This window comes from Acomys russatus, chromosome 31 (assembly GCF_903995435.1).
Source record: "Acomys russatus chromosome 31, mAcoRus1.1, whole genome shotgun sequence".
Taxonomy (NCBI): Eukaryota; Metazoa; Chordata; class Mammalia; order Rodentia; family Muridae; genus Acomys; species Acomys russatus.
The window spans coordinates 20138536-20151764 of NC_067167.1; the positions used below are offsets into that span (position 1 = coordinate 20138536).

The window sequence follows — 13229 nt, forward strand, 5'->3', positions numbered from 1 at the left end:
TATTTTTGGTACCATACTTCTCAAATACAATTTCTTTTCTTTTTTTTTAATCAACTGATGTGTGATAGCTGAGTTATAGTAAAAAAAAAAAAAAAAAAAAAAAAAAAAAAAAACCAGAAGCTAAATGAGCAACGTCAAGGAAGATTCCCTGGGATCTACTGAACTCATGGTGATGACAGACAAGAACAATGTGCTCAGTATGTTCAGTAGCTAGAAGAAAGAGCTTAGAAAGTCTACCCCTACAACATGATAGGGTATTTGAGGAATGAAGTACATTTAACCTGCTTTAAGCATTATAAAATCTGTAGTTGTGTGGGAATATTATGCCTTCAACTAATATGTATTATTTTTATATATGAGCCAAGAATTTAAATAGGAGCAGTTAGGTTGATCTCATTTGAAAACGAAGTGACCTCTTTATTGAAGTGACTTCAATTGAGAAAAGAGAAAAAAAAATACACCTACACATATATTCTCTTAATCTCAAATACAGTGTGAATAATAAACCTATTTTCATGATATTATAACAGGGCCTCACCCTCCAGTTGGTCCCCAGACATGAGCATCATTGACTCCATGAAGGAAACTCAACAGGTAGATAGCACTGCATGCCTTGGAAAATCCCTAAAAGTCTTGATTTTTTGGCTTCTTCAGTTCCTCTTCTGGCTAAATGATCGTGTTAACTGAAGAGTGTCAATGCAGAATGTGTGTGTGTGTGTGTGTGTGTGTGTGTGTGTGTGTGTGTGTGTGTGTGTGTGTGTGTGCCTGCGTGCGTGCGTGCGCGCTCACATGCACATGCATGTGTATGTGCTTAAAAGGTCACCCTTGGGGCTTCAATAGAGTCCCAAACACCCAGTGTAGCTGCCAGCTGGCTAATAATGACTTTCTATTGGCTTAAGCCCATGTCCAAGTGGTCTTCTCTTGCGGATGGCTCGCAACAGTATTATTTAAGTAGCAGTGATTTCTAACTTTTCTTGCCTCAAACTTAGAAGTTGTGCAATATTGTTTTCTGAGGTCCTTCTCAACAAAAATTGGAGATTAAAGGGTGGCTAGGAAACTATAATTTTGCCCGAATGTTTCCAGATTAAAAGAGAGACAGAGTTCTAAACAAATTCTTCACTGGCTTAACTCCAGTGCAATTCTATGCCAAATGCTATTTTTTTCTTGTAAGATGAAAATTAAATCTTTATGCAAAACTAGTTTCATTAAAAAATTTTAATATATTTTCACTTTTCCTTAACTGAAAATTTTTACTACTCTCACATTTTTACAACACTGTTACTTGATAGCCTGTTTAGTTCTTTTTTAAAAGTTTTTGAGTGGTTTTCTGTTTCTCTTTTTTTTTTTTTAAGAAAAATGTCCAACATGCCTTTTATAATGGTTGAACAGTTTCCCACCTACTACAGATATAGTCACATTAAATGTCCCACGAATAAGCAAAGCATGGGTGGATAAATGACATGGGCAAATCTTTTTATTTACAGACATTGAAAGAGACACTGTCTTTTATCTTTGAATAGTTATATGTCCAACAGCAACTGGAGTCATGAAGCTATGCCCATCTGCTTGTTTTTTAAATTTATGGTGTCAACAGTTAAGACATTTCCAGTAAAAACCAGAAATCAAGGCATTCTTTTGAGATGCTGTCAAATCTAGCTTTCTAGCCAGATCTTGGAAGCAAACAAAATGTTTGGTTTATGTTCCAAAAGGGTTTGAACCACACAGTTAGTTTTGATAATTTATAAACACCTTCTTCATTAGTGCTTCTCTCTCTCTCTCTCTCTCTCTCTCTCTCTCTCTCTCTCTCTCTCTCTCTCTCTCTCTCTCCTCTCTCTCTCTCTTATTCTCTTCTCTTTCTCTCGGTCTCTCTCTCTCTCTCTCTCTCTCTCTCTCTCTCTCTCTCTCTGTGTGTGTGCATGCACATGCGCATGCATGTGTTCCAGTCAAAAGCAAATATATATATGTATATATATATATATATATATATATATATTCCCAAAGGCAACAGCATATAACCTGATGGCTGTGAAAACACTAACTGCATAGAGCAGAGCAGAGCTTAGAAACACCAGGTGTGGACTATGGTTATGCTATCAGTGTGAGGTGGGAGGATCATTTTTATTTAGGCAGTACTTGTTTGGACTTGGTCATGAGCATACTACTTTGAGGCCTATCAAAGTGTCCTGGAATTTGTCTTCTTAGTCTAAAATCTGAATACTTTCCTTGCCCCACTTGGACTTTAGAAGGACCTCTCCTGCAAACCACCTCCTCCTTTTCTCTTCTTTAACTGTCCTAGAGTGCTTGGCCAGTGCTAGGTCAGGGGCACCTAGTGGATATAGGAAGCCATTTCTTTGAGGTTTACTTCATACTAACTGTTTGTATTGCCATTTCTTCCAGTTGTTGCTTTGGTTTTGTGCGGAAACAGCTCACCACTGAAGTTAGTTTCTGGGTGCTCCACAGTTCCCTATTTTCTTCTTTTTACAACTGATACAACTCAGCAATATTAATAGTTTTCATATGAACTATCTGGAAGGAGTTATATGTGCTTTTAAGGCCCTAAGCACTAAAAATGAATGTATTGCCTAAAAATAGATATCCAAACTGTAGCTTAATAGTACATACTTGTAATCGCAGCACTCGGGAGGAAGAGGTTGAAAGACTGTGAAATGTGAAATGGACTATCCTGGGCTACATAATGAGCCAAAGGCCACTTGAACTGCATAATATATCACTGTATCAGAAATGAAAGACAATAAACAGAAATCTAAAAGTAGATAGCCACATTCAGAGAGAGACATTGAATAGTTATTTCATACTTTGTCTAAAAATCATATCAAATGAATAAAAGACTTGAGTTTCAAACCAGAGACTACAAAAAGACTTAAAGAAACCCTAATGAAAAGATCTATGGACAACATTGGTCTCGATAATGAATCCTTACACATAACTGCAAAAACACAGAAAAACACAACTGCATAGATGGGATTATACCAAACTTAAAACCACCTTGGCTTTGACTGTCTCAACATACAGGACTGAGACATTTCTATCATTTGTAAAATGCCCAGTCTGTGGCATTTGATTACAGTAGCTATATAGTTCAGACCTGTAATCTACCTTGGTATTTTTCAATTGCTGGCTCAGTCTCTAGCTGGTAGCTTTGGTGTGTTGAAAACTTTGACAGGCAGAACGTAGTCTGAAGAGGTGAGCCGTGGGTGTTTGGTTTGGGAGGATGTTTTGCATTGGAAGGGTTATCAGCCCCTTCTTTGCTTTATGACGTCCACTGAGTAGGCAGCATCCTTACACATGCACGCATGAACACGAAGTTCTGTCCCACCAAAGGACTGAAAAGAATGAATCTGGCTTACAAAGCATCTTTGCAACTGAGAGCCAAAAGGAATCTTCCTTCCTTACATGGATTTTCTCTGAGACTGTGTCACAACAGAGGAGAGATGACTAACTCTGCAGTTTCCCTGGCCAAAGAGAAACCTTACTAGACACAAAAAGCTAGCAGGTAAATTCAAAGATCTTACTTATCTCCAGTCATTGGAGAAATGCAAATTAAAGCCATAAGGAGATATCATCTTATACTAGAAAGACGGACTGTTCTACTGAAAATGAAAGATGAAAAGTAAAGAGAACATGGCAGAATGAGGAGCAAAAGCTCTGTATACACTGTTGTCAAGAAAGTAAACTGTAATGCAAAGTAGTACATTGGTATTCAACAGATAAAAAGAGAATTGTCATATTTACAGCAATTTTACTTCTAGGAGTATGTCTCTTAGATTGAAATCTGTATAGCAATGTGACATCTATGATCCTGTATTTTTCCAGTATCATTCATTGCACTAAGCAGGTTACCAAGGCAGTTAAAGGGTTTATCATCTGATGATACCTTTTTATACAATGGAATTCTTACACAGCCTCACGAGCAAAAGGAATGTTTTATTTGCAACAATATGTGCCAGACTGAAGGGTAATACAATGGTGAAATAAACTAGACCTTCAAAGACAAACATGATGTAACCTCATATATGCTTGGGAGAAGATAAAATACTCAGTACTGCTGGTTATCAAAAAACAGAAAACTCACACCAGGATAAGGTATCCTCTCATTCCAGTAAGGCTGGCTGTGATAGACTATTAAAGATAACAAATAGTAGTGAGGATGTGGAGAAAGCATATCCTTGCATAGTATGGGTGGGAGTGTATTCTAATAGTCCTAACAAAAACCAGTGAGTATATTCCTCTAACACACACACACACACACACACACACACACACACACACACACGTATAATTTATCAAGAGTAAGTGAAATTAGTTTGCCACAGAGACATCTACACTTGTGTGTGTATTATAGTATACTCCAAATAGATTTCTATCAGCAGATGAGTCCATGAGAAAATGTGGTCCATACCCAATGAAATACTACCCACCTTTAAATTACATAGGAAATCCCATTACATTTGAAAATGTACATGAGCATGGAGCACATTATATTAGGTGGAATAAACCATCTATAGAAAGTCTTGTAAAACATGACCTTACTCATCTAAGTAAGCAAGAATAGTGGTTACTAGGGGCCATGAGAAATGGGGGAACTGAATACTGGGGTGCGGTACTGACTCTTTGGGCTCTACTTTTCTTTTGTTTACTTTCTTATCTATTCATCATCTAAACTCAGTGATTTATATTTCCTTCTTGATCCTATTTTTTTGTCTTTGCACTCATTTAATCAAACAGTTTTAAAAGTCCAAATATTTGCAGATGGCTTACATTTTATTCCAACATGCTCCTTCTCTTCATTGTAATACCTGTGCCCTCATGTAATTCCTTGACAGCTTCCACTAAGTGTCCAACAAACACCTTAAACTTAGCCTCACAAGGAATTCTTCACTTCTTACTGCTTCAAAGTGCTTTCCTCTCTTTTGTCCCCCTTTAGTTGAATGAAACATGTTTTCCTTGTTTTCTACATTGGAGCAAGTCAGAAGCAGAGAGAACATTCTAGAGTACTTATGGCAGTCTATAACCGATGTCACATCACCGGGAACTTGTCCAGTCTATATTCAGGACACATCCATACTCACTGCTTTCATCACTTGCCCCCATCACAGAGCTAATTTCATAACTGGTCCTGTCCTTTCAGTTTTGCTTTTGTTCAATTATTTGTTTTCTTCAATGCATAGGCAGCCAAAATATTTTTTTAACCATGTCATACCACTTTCTTGGTTAACCCCATGGTGTTGGTTTCTCAGTACAAAACATTACAAACACTACTTAACACAACCCTCAAATCTTCCTTAGGCTGGTTTCTGGTGAGGAAATGAACCGTACAGTAGGAATGTTTAATCATCTGGCAGCTTTTCCAAGTTGTCATTCAACGTTTCTTTTTTTTTTAAGTGGACATGGAAGCAGGGGTGATATTTGGTTTTGATTTCCTACAGGAGGTGTGTAGAAGTGAGTTTTCAGTGGTTATAAGTCACATATATATGATGTATATGCATATCATATTGTATGTGTGCATACAGAAATACAGGATACTTAAAACATATACACACACACACACACACACACACACACACACACACCACATATATATTAAGCTTACTGAAATGTCCTTATTATTTATATTGTGTTAACCAGAGCACTGCCATGGGCATTATTCCATGCAAAGACGTTTTCTAAATGACAGTTTGATGAAAGTGATGGCATTCTCTACCTTGGGGAGGACCAGGGAATCCACCGTACAATTGTGTCTCCTAGAAGTGAGAGAAAAACTTCACCCAGAATACCTCAACATTGGCCGCCTAAACAAGACGTGAACAAGGGCAACACCAATAAACATGCTAACATGGAAGAGGAAACTCTCCCAGGGGTTGCACCCCTAGACAAAGAACTGCAGGCAAGTAAGGACTGTTGCGAATGGGAGAATTAGTCTTCCCAAGGATGGAGCCCTAATGCTTATCCGTGGCCTAGCCCTCTGTTCTGAAAGCATATACATAAATATATAAATTGACTCAGATGGTTATATTTATATATTTGTGCACACATATATAATGATAATTATCAAATAAAAGGAGGCCATGAATTTGAGAGGGAGTAAGGGGGCATGAGAAAGGGTGGATGGAAGGAACACTGGAAGGGTTGGAGGGAGGAAAGTGTTGGGAGAAAAAGTGTAATTATATTTTAAGTAAATTTTTTAAAAAAGCAGCAAGAATTAAAGGATGCAACATTTTAAAGGTCATCAAGCCAGCCAGTGATACCCAGTACCAGGTCTGTAAGTTTCGGACAACATGGCTCCGGCTCTGCTGACAGCTAGGGTGTATAACTCATCAAATTATACATGCAGTCTATGCCTTTTCTCTTTCAAAGACTGTAAGCTTCTTTTCCAGGGCTGGGTGTTGGGTGGATTCTGGCTTTAGTTGGAAGGCAAAGACAGCAGTTCTGTGTGTAGTTTTCTGGCAGTTGGTCTTGTACGTATTTTTCTCAATTTACTAAAAAATTCTTAGTTATTAAAAAATACAAAGTTAGGATATTTACTATGAATATGTAAAAGCTGTGTATGTAATATATACACACACACCAAATAACTTGAACTTGTTATGGCTTCTGATCAGGGGACATTTAATTAAATGATTTATGATGAAATACAATTATAGAAGTGCCTATGATTAATATTCCTATTACAAGGAAAAATTGTTTCACGTCAAGTGGATTTTGTTCTGCACTTGGAGGAAGGAACACAAACATTGCCTGCTAATGCTGAGCAGAGGGAAGACCATAAAAGGTTTCATCTTGCTCAGGCTGGAAGGAAAACATGCTATGATTTCCAGTTTGAACAACAAGTATCTAAAATTGCCAGAAATGCAATTTACTACATAATTTGAAGCTCTGACAATGGCGAATGCAGTAATATGGTGCCCTAAGTTAATCATTTGCAGAAGCTTTCTTCCCACGCCTGGAGAAATCACAAAGAGAATACATTGTCATGTTTATTCCAAACAAATCATGAATTGAGTTTTCCTTTCTTTTTTCTTTTTCTTGTTTTCTTTTTTCTTTTCTCTGTAAAACTCCTTACTATTGAAAACAGGACCGTAATGAAGTAAGAAATCTGTTGTTATTCCAATGCTGTAAGCTGGTCCTTTCATCTATTTTCACCTAAGCTGTACAGGAGCACAAATCATTGATTTTTAATTAAAAACACAAATACTGTGGTAGAAATCTACAAATATTTTGGCAACCAGGGCTTTATAATAATGAGTTTCCTATGTAGCTTAACAACTAATTCTAATGAAAATACCCCAGAAGTGTCCTTCTGGTAAATGTTCTGTGAAATAACAACATGTGTGGTAATCCTGAGATGACAAAGGTACTCGATATTTCTATGTGCATCTGTGCTCAATTTATTTTTAACTTATATGCAGTGCTTGATTGTTTTACTTTGCATCTTAGCACTGTAATCGCAACCATACATTTGTCTGATGGCTACATTTTTCGAAGGGTTCTTTAGTGATGTACATCATAACCAGTAATGAGTCAAGAGGTCGTTCACTTTTAGGACGCACTGCGTCCTTGTCCAGTGATAAATTCTGAAGGACTTTAGAACATCGAGTATTGGCAGAGTTGGACAAGGACCAAGTCCAATTAAAAGTTTAAAAAATTACAGTGCTTCCTGTTGCATGGGATTTATCTTCTTCCCAGGGCCTACACATGTTGCTGTCCCCTGTGCGACCTGATAAACATCACTCGTGTTTCATGACTTGCAAATAAACACTGCTTAGTTTTTACAAACAAGCGTGTAAGAAGTGAGATAGAAGATGCTATTAAGCATCGCTTTCGTAACTGAAATTTGTTCATCAGGTTGCTCAATGATACATGAAACTGGGCCAAACAGGCAAAGAGAAGAGAAAGACTTCAGTGTTCTCTTGGCAATGACACAGGAAGAAAAGATTGTAGAGGAGTGTCCAGGCAGACACTGGAAAGGCCAGAGGACTCTAGGCAGAATTTGAGTACTTTGGAGTCTCTGACAAAGATATTCTCTTTAGCAGTTCTAGCCTGGCTCCTTATGTCCTTTTCTTGGCTAGGTGTCATCCCTGGATGTTTTAATGGGCTTTTCCCCAGGTAGACATTTCTAGCAAGTGTTTTTCTAAGGTAATTAATGAATGCCATTGCCTGATCAAAGTGTCCATCTCCCTCTATATCCCAAATATATTTGATAGCTTTGGCCTGCCTTCAGCAAGAATCATGCAAAGACATTTATCCAGAACTCTTATCTTTGATATGCTCTGTATCCATATCTTTCCTAGTCTTTGCTGTCTCCTAGCAATAACTTTCATTCACCAGTACTTTCCAACTGCCTCAACCTGCTCCTTCCTTCATTCTGGATGTGTTTCTGTTATACTCACAATTGAGTCCAGTTTGATAATGAGTTTTCCCCCTGTTTTAATGGCTCCTGAACAAGATCTGTTTTAACTATTTAACTAAAATCTAGCACTTTTTTTTTTATTTTAATGGCTTCAAATCTCCTTTGAATTTAGTCCTATCAAGGTACTGCTAATAAGTAAGAATGACTGGTATAGGTAATACTTTTTGAGTAATACTTCAAAAATACAGGAAGCAAAAAACCAAAGTATTTAAATAGGATTATATCAATCTAAGGAGTTTCTACACAGATAAGGGGGAAAAAAATCAACAGAATAAGATAAAATATTTACAAACTGTTCACTAAGGGATTCATATGTAGAGTTTATGAGAATTTTAACAGATTGGCTAACAAAAATATTCAAATTTAAAAACTGACATAAGGCCTATGTACACATGCTAGAAAGCCGACACACAAAGATCCATCAAGTATGCAAAGGTCTCATCACTGATTTTCAAGGCACTGGAAGTACAAACCAGAAGAGACCAACTCACTGACATTGTAGACCCACTGAAGAGCCTAGCACGCTCCCATGGACATTCCTATACTAGAGGTCACACAGATGGCCTTGGTTAAACTCAGTGGGTCACAAAACAACACAACAACAACAACAACAAAACCCACGGATGTGGGAAAGGGACTTGGGAGGTGGAGTCTTGAGAGGAATGAAAGGGAGATACAACAGAAAAGGGGTGAAATACAACCAGTTTATTGAGTAAACACGTAGACACAAAACAGAGCCAACTTAATTATCCATGTATGGACAAATGGATCCAAAAAAGCTTATACCACATCAGAATATTCAGGCACAAAAATAATAAAAGTTTGCCATTTGGAGGGATGTGAATAAAATTGAAAATAATATTAAACGAAATGAGGCAGACTCAGCAAAAACAGTTAGCAGAGTGGAAACTAAAACCAAAGAAGATTCATCTGCAGAAGGGAGGGGTGAGGACAATAGGAGGTCATTAAATAGGTTTAAAGAACACAGTGAGATAAGAGAAGATCCTAATATTTTATAGAATTTTAAGATGGCAACTGTTAATAAACTTACAATATGTTCCGTAAAGAACTCAAAGAAAAGAACTGAAGGGTGTCAACGCAGGTAAATGGTTAAAGTTTTGTGATGGAAATTCTAGCTACCCTGATATTTACGTCAATGTGTGCACTTGGTGTGTTTGTGCAGAACAAGTTGGCTTCAGATTCACAGTGATCCTCCTGCCAAACCTGAATAATAGGCTTTCACGTATGTTCAACCATGCCTGGATTCATTACCCCAATTTGATCAATGCATATTGAACACGTGCATTGAATTATCAGAAAGTACCTTGTAACTTTGTATCATTATTACTTATCAACTAAAAATGAAGAGTAGCCTTCAAAACTATTGCTGAATGAATGAGAATGAGACGGTGGGAAAGAGGTGAATGGGAAAAGGGGCATGTGCTTCTGCAAGGGGGAACAGCGGGCTTTCTCCAGTAGGGTCTGGGCTGCAAATGAATGGAAATTTCCCACCTTTCCTCAAATGACCAGGCTCACTTCTTCGGACTCCACTTCTGTTTTACTTTCTGCGTCATGCTGCCCAAGGCATTACTCATTGGCTTTTGTTGTTTTTCTGTCGCTTTATTTTACCACGCCTTTTTTTTTTTTTTTTTTAATTTATGTTGCCTTTTCCAGCGGTTGAAAATAGTCCTTGGTTTTGTGATGCAGTTGCTTTCCGTAAGTCTGAAATACAAATGTGTTAGGAAATGTCAAAATTTCAGATGATGTCACTCAACTCTGTCTTAATTGTGATTCACAAAAGTGGCTGATTCGAATTTGTAGAGGCACCCCTGGAGCGTCCCGTATGCTTGTTTCTTCTGCTTCTTCACTTCACCATGGACTGAAGCTCTATGCCTCCCAATTTGGGCATAGAAGTCTCAGGTCACTTTGGTTCAAACCAATCCGAGAAAACATCAACTCAGTTTTCCATAGTGTTCCTCAATGAAAGTTTTTTTCAATGGGTACTTCTCCTTGCAAGTGTTCCTCTCCATTAACGCTCTTTTGCGTCATTTTTTTCTATTTCTTCTTTCATTTCCAGTGGATCCTGGTGGGATTTATTCTTCTGTCTGACCTTATCTCAGAAGTGTTCCGTTCCCTAAGCAAGTAACTTTAACTCTCATAATGACCGTTTGTCTTTGCTGTGTTTTGTTTTTCCAACAGCTTCCTTTGCTCGTCAGAACCCTTCCCATGAGCTGTCCCTTTCCCCTGATTACACTTTTGAGCCATCCTTCCTTTGTGCAGATGTTGCCTCTCCGTTTTCAGCATTCCCCCACTGTGATGACTCCTTGGGACGGGGAACCAGCGCAGCTGCCTCTCCTCATTCCGCCCTGTTACTGAGAAGTTTGCCCAAATACGTTCTCCAGAAGAGTATACTGTACTCTTTGCATTTTAAAATATCTTCGTTTCAGCGAACTCCCTGCTGCTCTATACGTCCTAAGTTTTTTCAGCTGTGAATTACTTGAACCTCTTTGCAGTCTTTTCTGCACAAGAATTCCCCTTTGTTGTTTCCTGCCATGTTACTTTGTGAAGTTAAGTTTCCTGTGTAATGGTCTAAACATATGGTTTTTTGTGTGTGTGTGTGTGGGGGGGGGGGTTCGTTTTGTTTGTTCTTTAGCAAATCCATGTGTTGCAATTTTAACTCTCAAAGTGATGCTTTTAGGAAGGAGGGTCTTTGAGAGGTGATTGGGTCACATGACAGAACACACAAGCATGGGATTAGTGCTTTTACAAGAAATTCCCCCAGAGAACCCTTCCTTCTTGCCATGTGAGACAGCAAGACGGGTACCGTCTGTGAAACAGAAAGAAAACCTCACAAGACATTCTACCTCTGGCTTCTCGATCTTCACGTTTCCCTATTTTACCCCATGAGAAATAAGTTCTGTTCCTTCTGCGGTCCGAAGCTCCAGACCTGGAGCCGGAACATGAGCCTGTTGACCATCCTGACCTCCAAGCGGCGCAGCCCGCTGTCCAACGTGGCCAGGATAAAAAAAAATGTTCCCGAAGAAGAGCCAGAAGCAGTACCAGCTGAAGTGCCTGCAGCTGCGCAGAGCAGCCAAGGCCACGGTGTTTGAGAATACTCCTATTTGTGATGAAATTGCTCGTCTTGAGAAAAAAGTTTCTTAAAGCAAAAGAAGAACCAAGATGCTCACTGAAGAAAGTGCTCCAGCTTCTCGCTCTAACTGACTGGGAACTGCAGCCCGCAGCCCTTTCTCATGGCTCCAGCTTGCCCCTGGCTTACGGTGCAGCCAGCTCTGTGCCAATTATCCAGGGAGACGGGCCCAGCACTGGGGCCAAGGAGCTATTTGGGAAGAAATCCAAAAGGAGGAGAAAGAAAAAGGCAAAAGGAACAACAAACTGGAAGTACTGGAGAAAATGGAGGGAGGTGCTCGTAAGCTGGTAAAGCACATTGCCCTGGATCCCTCAGGACGGCATGTACTCCCTAAGGGACTAGGGGGTCTAACAGTGTATAGCCTGGGGGAGCTTGTCACCAACCGACCTGGCTTCCATGACAAGAGTGCCATTACCCTGTTGGGCTACTGCAGTCCTCGACTGTATGCCACCATGAAGGGCCCAGACCCTGTCAGATCAAGGATGGTGGTGTACAGCCTCAGTTTGAAATTGTTCCAGAAGATGACCCCAGGAACACCATTGTCGGCTCTTCGACAGACACTCGTTATGAAGAACTGTTGCTCAGGGCCATCAGTGCTACAACGGGGAAACTGCTGCCTAAGCCACTTTCATGTGGTGCCGACTTCTTTGGGTTTTCTCATCCCAACCATCCACAACTTGATTCAGAGTTGTCCAGAAGCTCAAAACTGTGTCAATTACCAGTGGGTGAAAATTGAGGCACGCAGACCCAGAAAGGGGCAGCTCTCCCAGGAAATGCCAGAGAACGATGCAACTATGAGCCTTGAAGCCTTTCAGACACAGACGTTCTGCCAGGATCCCTGGCATGAAGCCTTTGTGTCATCTTAGCAGCCCGAGTTCCTGACACGTGAGCCCTATTGGTAGACACTGACCTGCACGCAGCACGGGAAGTCTCCATCACGGTGGAGCCCAATCGAGGCATCAGGCTGAACAGGAAGGACCAGGGCCCTCTTCCTCTTCATCATCATGAATTTAACTAAAACTTAACTCTGTGGAAGAAGGCAGGAGCTGAGAAGCGGGGGGCACTAATGCATTTCATCGTGATGTTCCTGTGCTCACGGTGTATCCTGGGGGAAACTTCAGTTGCCTTTAATTTTAGTAATACATATCTCTTAACATCAACAACAATTAAATAAACAAACAAACAAATTCTGGGTGTTTTCATAGCAATAAGAATATACCCTGATAGGCGCTGCACCAGTTAGAAGCCAGTGTCTTACAATAAGAGCTGGCATGCCACGATGACTCTGTAGTAGAGGAGCCTTTATCAGCCCTTTGACCGTTCCAGGCCCCAGTGTATTGATATTCCAGCTATGGTCTCAGGGTACTACAGTGACGTTACTGGGAAGCATGCTAAAAATCCAAGCGCTCACATTAAGACAGCATTTCTGAATTATAAATGTTATTTTAGCCAATTCTCTATGCAACATGAATTCATGACATTCTCTTGGAATAGCCTATAAATAAAATTATTGTAAAGTATTCATTTCTATCATCCATTTTTGTATACAAAGTTACATAATTTCTTTCCCAGCATGCACTGTGGTCACATGGGGAAGCTACTTCTCATGCTCATCAACAAGGTAAACCAATCCCTTCCTCATAACCTTACAAG

General features: G+C 39.5%; 1 pseudogene; it reads left to right on the forward strand.

Moving 5' to 3' along the window:
• The first annotated feature begins 11388 nt into the window (after nt 1-11388).
• LOC127183607 (transforming growth factor beta regulator 1-like) lies at nt 11389-12442 on the forward strand (annotated as a pseudogene).
• The last annotated feature ends 787 nt before the right edge of the window (nt 12443-13229 follow it).